The sequence below is a fragment of the Palaemon carinicauda genome, chromosome 19 (genome assembly GCF_036898095.1).
Source record: "Palaemon carinicauda isolate YSFRI2023 chromosome 19, ASM3689809v2, whole genome shotgun sequence".
NCBI classification, from domain to species: domain Eukaryota; kingdom Metazoa; phylum Arthropoda; class Malacostraca; order Decapoda; family Palaemonidae; genus Palaemon; species Palaemon carinicauda.
Window position 1 is genome coordinate 28,340,236 of NC_090743.1, and position 7,500 is coordinate 28,347,735.

At 28.8% G+C, this 7,500-nt stretch overlaps 1 protein-coding gene and 1 long non-coding RNA gene across 2 annotated transcripts in view; one reads left to right on the top strand and one right to left on the bottom strand.

Annotated features, from left to right (window-relative positions):
• Positions 1-5,048, bottom strand: part of LOC137658542 (ras-like GTP-binding protein RhoL) — a 55,094-nt gene extending 50,046 nt beyond the window's left edge. The window contains exon 1 of the mRNA XM_068393388.1: positions 4,626-5,048. The gene's annotated coding sequence lies outside the window, so the exon portion shown is untranslated. The remainder of the gene's footprint in view (positions 1-4,625) is intronic.
• LOC137658180 (uncharacterized) overlaps positions 1-7,500 on the top strand; it is a 193,251-nt gene that overhangs the window by 96,543 nt on the left and 89,208 nt on the right. The gene's annotated exons all lie outside the window — the stretch shown is intronic.

Sequence of the window (7,500 nt, forward strand, 5' to 3'; positions counted from 1 at the left end):
TTTCATATTCAAATAAGCCATATATATTTTTGATATATTAATGTCTGGATTCTCTTAACGACCTCGGGATCAAAGCCGCAGGCGAAATCTCACAAAGACAAGAGCTTGGCTTATTTGAATATATATATATATATATATATATATATATATATATATATATATATATATACACACATATATACACACACACACATACACACCTGTCTGAGTGGGGATGCCTTAACGTGGTGAGAAAGTTTGCATATCGCCTTGATCAGCAAAGCTTTACTAATCAGGGCCACACATACTATGTTGGTTTGCTGTGAGCGATCAGACAAAAATCTCCCACAATCACTAATCTGCACTGGCCAGCGTGGTGATGAAAAATGGCCAAACCCCTGACATAAATTGACATATCAGCATCCTTTGTCTTGCAGTGAATTAGAAACGGCTGTATTTGTGTTATTTTGTTAGTTTATATATATATATGTATATATATGTATATATATTATACACATATATATATATATGTATATATATATATATATATATATATATATCTTATTTCAATGAACAATTAAAAAAGAAATTATTATGACCTTTTTTATAAAAACCCTTTCCTCCTGTATGAAAATGTTTACCGTCGTAGAAACATTTGGAGCAATGCCCAACGAATTAGGGCTTATCATGCAAAGGTGTGTTTGTATGTCTTTTATCATTGTTGTAAGAGTATATAGATCATTAGGAGATTTATATGGCCATGCAGACTCATATATGTGATCAGAAATTACCTTTTGTTAATCGACAGAAGATTATTATGTAAGGAAAATCATGGCAGGTCACAAGATGAAAACACTTTGATATGATTTAATTTTACATAGAAAATTTTTCCACTTTGGATGACTGGATGTAATCTTAGTTTGTTTTGTGGTAATTTAGACCTTTTTTTTTAAAACTTTTAGAAGTGCAATGAATGTAGTTTTTACTGAGGGATTTTCAATTCCTTGTTGATTTTGCAGTCGTGAATACCGTGTTGGTTAGCATAAATATGGTGTTTGTATTAAGTACCATATACACTAGGTGGGCACCTTACAGTAGATCTTTGGGACACAGACAAAAACCTGAAGCAAAACGGATTTATATATATATATATATATATATATATATATATATATATATATATAAGTATATATATATATATATATATATATATATATGTATGTATGTATATGTACACATGTATATATATACACATGTGTATATATATATATATATATATATATATATATATATATATATATATATATATATCACGCATGCATACATACATATACATATACAACATAAATATCGCCCACCAACCTGTTTTCGCAAATATAACAAAGGTGCCATTGAACAAGGAAATGAAAAAAAGAATGCAGTATCAACATTAAGTAGCATCCACGTTGCATCAGCAAAGAAATATTCGAAACTGTTGTCACTCCTACTGTCGAGAGAGAGAGAGAGAGAGAGAGAGAGAGAGAGAGAGAGAGAGAGAGAGAGAGAGAGAGAGATTCCATTGCTGAAGTCAAAGGAATTAGTGAAACAATTGCATATGATTCATATTAAGAATGAAAGCGATCTTCCAGGAATAATTTTAACTATTGTGTTAAGAGTGAAAATGAAAATTGTTAGAAATATTAAAGTCATTATCTTATCAGGATAAATTGCTGAACTAACTAGCAGCTTTCTGCGAGGCTGTGTTTTATCTGAATTCCTAATCTATTTGATAAGGACGTTCCTACGTTAAGGTTAACTGACAAGAACTCTCATTTCTGTGAACTTTAGTCGTACTGTGTGGGTTAACTAGAATAAAAAGGCTTATTTTTTAATGTTAACATTTGGAATTTAATGTTATAAGAGAAACAAATTATTGATAATTTTTCTTCGCGTCATTTTAACAGCAATTTGTTTCACCGTAATTTACATATAAAATGAAACTTGTGTTCCAAACCTGTTAATCAGAGGTTTTTAAGAAGTATTACGAATGATTTATTTATTATTTTCAATTGAAAGTATTACAAGTTTACTTAAATGTGTTCAGTATATATATATATATATATATATATATATATATATATATATATATATATATATATATATATATATATATATATATACAACAACAACAAATGTAACTGTTTGTCATCCACTGTAATACATAGGTCACAGACATGTCTTTATTCATGTCGGGTTTGGCCATCTTCGTCATCACGCTGGCCACTGCAGATTGGTGATGGTGGGAGACTTTTGTCAGATCTCTCACAGTCAACCAACTTATTATGGGTGGGCCTGACTACCACAGCTTTGCTGATCATGGCAATACACAACCCGTTTACCACGTCAAGGTGCCCCCGCTGTATATATATATATATATATATATATATATATATATATATATATATATATATATATGTATATATATACATATACCTATACATATATATATATATATATACATATACATATATATATATATATATAAATATATATATATATATGTATGTATATATATACATATACATATACATATATATATATATATGTATATATATATATATATATATATACACATATATAAATAAATATATATATATAATATATGTTTATATATATATATATATATATATATATATATATATATATATATGTATATATATACATATACATACATATATATTATATATATATATATATACATACATATATAAATATATAAATTTTTTTCTCGATAAATTGCATCTTTTAGAGTAGCGAATAATATATGATACAAGCATATAACTTATAATCTTTTCATGAAATAACCTTGAATGTCCTTGCAATCCAATTCTTCGGGGAATGTAATGAACGTATTAAAAAAATCTGTGTAGGAAAAATCTTCTTATCTTTGAAACGCAAGCCAAAAAGGATTCGTGAAATCTAGATTTTTTTCCTCATATTCTACTTGTCTAAAACATTAATCGTGAATAATGATTATTCGCTTTTCTGTGCGGTAATTTCTAATTTATGCGTTGCGATAGTTGAACGCAAGTTTTAATTGTAGATAAAAGATTTTCCTTGCTTTCCAATTAATGATAGCGGAGTATAAGTAGTTGTAGTTATAATATTAGTAAACAGCCTATTTTATTTCTTTAACATAGGGCGAAAGCATGAATCTCTGTAGGAAGAATTTGAATTTAAATGGTTCGTGTTTTCCATTTGTGTAGTTTATTGAAAATAGGTAAATTGATTTATTTCGATTCCAAAAATTTTATTAGAAATAAAATAATTTTTATCTCGTGTATTCTTGAATTTTATTTTCCAGGCGTAATGTTTGATCTATTTCACCACGCTTGTATCTTTTATCCCTCTTCCCAGCTCTTTACAAAAATAGGAATTGCTTTTCCAGGGCTGTCGAGGAATTACAGTTCAAGTTTCAGTTTTGCTCTCATTTGCCTCTCTTGTTTATAGGTACCTCACATTCAGATCTTATGGTCAGAGGGGAATAAGCGCGTGTTTTGACCGGCACCTCCTTGTTCCTGAAATTCAAGCGAATATCGGGGATTTTGGAATTCAAATGTTCTTTCTTCAGGTTAGGGGAGTTATTCCTTTCTTTTTATAAAGTATGGATTGGTCATATTTGAGATGGAAGAGTTTATTACTGATTGATATTGAATTGTTTAGCATCAGGATCACCAGGTAGTAATAATGGCTTTATTTTTTTTTTGCCTGGTGTTTATATATGTATATATATATATGTATATATATACATATATATATATATATATATATATATATATATATATATACATATATATATATATATATATTATGTTTTACGCGATCCGTCAAAAATGACAGCTAAATATTTAGAGAAATCTGCTCAGACACGCACCCCTCTCTCACCAGTGTATAACTACTGCCTCTCCCCTTTCAGGAGGGACGGGGACAGCTGAGCGCGTGACCGGAAAGAAATTATATATATATATATATATATATATATATATATATATATATATATATATATATATATATATGTATATATACATATATATATACACACACATAAATAGCTAGACACTTGTTTTTTATTTTATATATATATATTATATATATATATGTATATAGTATATATATATATATATATATATATATATATATATATATATATATATGTAAATAGCCAGACAAAGGCTTTTTAATTTATACATATACAGTATATATATATATATATATAATATATATATATATGAATACATAGCCAGACACTTGGTTTTTATTATATATATATATATATATATATATATATATATATATATATATATATATATATATATATATACACACACACTTAAATAGCCAGACACTTGTTTTTTTATTTTATATGTGTGTATATATATATATATATATATATGCCAATAGCCAGACACTTGTTTATTTTATATATATACATACACACACGTATATATATATATATATATATATATATATATACAACTATTTATTAATACTATAATAACAAGTGCTTGGGCGTAAACACAGACGTCCATTTCATCAAATATTAATGGCAATTGCACTGAATTAGCATACCCCACAGAAACCATATGACTTTTTAAAGTTTCACTTACTTTCGTATATCGATTTTTGAAATTGCTGGAAAAAATGTATGTTGAGCAGATGCAAATTTTAGATGGCTTTATATATGAGAATCCTCACCCTAAAAAGGTCAACTTGATCACACTTCGGTGTTTTTTGTTATTAGTTATAATAAATAACACATTTTCCTTGTTGAATTTGTTGTTCACTGCATTTTACCAATTAACAATTCATAATTTTGTTTCGGATGATTTTATCGTAATTATAACTAGCTTAACTAAACATGATTTTACTTTTTAGCTCCTTTGGTAATTTTGATTTTAGATCTATATTTGACTCTACAAATTGTATATTAAGTTTTTTCTTTGAAAGTTTTTTTTTTCTTTTGATAAGATAGAGTACAGTTAATCACCAACTGAAATAGTACAAAGAGGATAGACTCGACGGTACGAAGGTTGTTGAGAGACTGACGAATTATGAAATACCACGAAAAGCAAGAATATACAGGAAAAGCATATCTTGGTTGATAAGATATAAGCTCTTTTATCAAGAAGCGTTACCAAAACAACTTCTCCTCTTGGCTATGCTGCTTTTCTGAGGCTCTACAAATAATGGATTTGGGGATCATTACTTCGATTAGATTCACTTGCATTGCAATGGGTAATATTATAATCTCAGGAATATCAGTGCAGAATTTCACTTCTTCCCAAAGATTATAGCGAGTTTTCTCCGGAAATTTCAATGTAAAGCTATCGGTGCCAATCTTGTTAAACTGATGTAACTTTACCCATTAATAGGAAAATCCAAAGTGTTTATAATACTGAGACCTCCATTTGCTGTCACTGGGTTACTGTATTGCGTTGCTTTATTTGTGAGGGATATTTCCTTTAATCGACTTATCAGATGATAAAATTTCCTGTTTCATATTTGAGGAATGGAATGGAATGTCATTTTTATAAAGATTTGTTTTTGAAATTTATCGTTATTTCAGTTATATTTTCCTGTTTGAAATGTTTTCATCTCAAGTTTAAAGTCTAGTAAATCCAACTAGTTTCATTTGCCTTTCGTTGAATAGTAAATCTCTCTGTGTAACATTAATCTATTTTTCAAAGGTTTGAATTCTCTTGTTTAATGTAGCTACTGCAGTTACGCAGCATGACTTGAAAAAAAGGTAATTGCAGTATCATGCTACATTTCACTAGGTAATTGTTCTTATCTCGTACAGGATAGAAATTCTTTACTTAATCCCAAAGTCAATTTCTACAAGTTATCTTCTGTAAATATTTGGGGTTTCCGCCGTATTGGCTTTATATTAAAAGAATTTTGTTTTTTGATAAGTGACAACAGAACTAATAGTCCAAACCTCACAATGCTGTATTACTGTAAATATGGTGATCATTTTTCATGTTTCATAATTAATGTTAGGATAATTATTTTTGTGTTAATGGTTGTTACTATTTTCACAACGTACACAAATTCATATATGTCATAGAAAATTGTAAATATACGAGTTTACGCGAAAAATAGATATAAATAAAGAACATATATATGTAACACTTCTAGGCGAATGGGCGATCCCGTTGCTATGGTCTGTTATGTCCGTGCCTCGCTATAGAAGGTAACAGTATAAAGTTTCCTTATTGCCTTTTTGATGAAGAAAAGAGACCACCGTCAAAAACTGTCAAAAAGGCAAAGATCCACTGGCATTTGTCATCTTCGCAAGACAACACTATCACAAGAATTGTTTAACGATCGATCAGGTAGAATTTGAGGTGTATTTTTCATTTAGTCAGGAAACCTTATGAATCATACCTTGGTGTATTCAATGGAAATACTACGTGTTGTTAAAGGTGACTTAAAGGATGGTCTAGATAAAAGAACCGTATTTTCATCCAACGTTGAATACACGATGATCATTGAGACTGGTTTGGTGTTAAACATTCTTTGGCAGTTTTGTATAGATGTTTCATCATCAAGTATTTTCGGCGTTATTATCAATACCCCTCCTCCTCTTCCTCCTCCTCCTCCTCCTTATTCTTTTTCCTTTTATTCTTCTTAATTGGTGAATGTAGGGAATTTTTACCTTGGCTAAGTAAGACTTTATATCTATAATGATTTTCTAATAGTTTTCACAGACATACACATAGTCTAATGCTGGAGATAGGAGGACGAAGTGGCTATAAGACAGCCCATGTTTTAAGAATTATCAGCATCCTTCACATTAAGTCGATACAGTAAGTTTCCAGTCAATTTAGCAAAACATAATTTGAAATAGGAAAGGTTAAAAACCAACAGCAATAAGAAAAGCATTTAGATTATGTGTGTTTAGTTTTCGTTTTGAAATGAATATATGCATTTAATATAAAATTTCATAAGTAATGTGATATTCTTTTCCTTTTGATATGAAAATATGAATTTAATATAAAATTTCATAAGTATTGTGATACTCTTTCAGGGGTTATTGAATTATTCTTAATTAACTTCTCTTAGTTTTGTCTGCTTTTTGTTTTTGCCATATATGCATGCTAGTGTATTCATATAAGTGAAAGCTTAATCTTAGTTTATTGTTGTTAGTGTTACGTTTATTTGAATTACGACAATTTTTAGAGAATAAAAGGAGTTATCTTCCCTGCTTGGAATTAAAGGTAAACTACTACTCTACAGTATTGAGGAAGAATTATTTGGATCATGACAGTTCTCTGAACATAAAAGCAGCTTACCTTCCCTGCTTGGAACTAAAGTGAAAGTAATTTACAGTATTGAGAAAGATGAAGTGAGGTATATTTCTCATTCCAATAAAAGGACCAGTTCGATGTGGCCTTAATTAAACTTCCATATGAAAATGATATAAGCCGTAATGTATATAGTTTTTCTTAAGAAATTCTTATGCAATGGTTGTCAGCTATC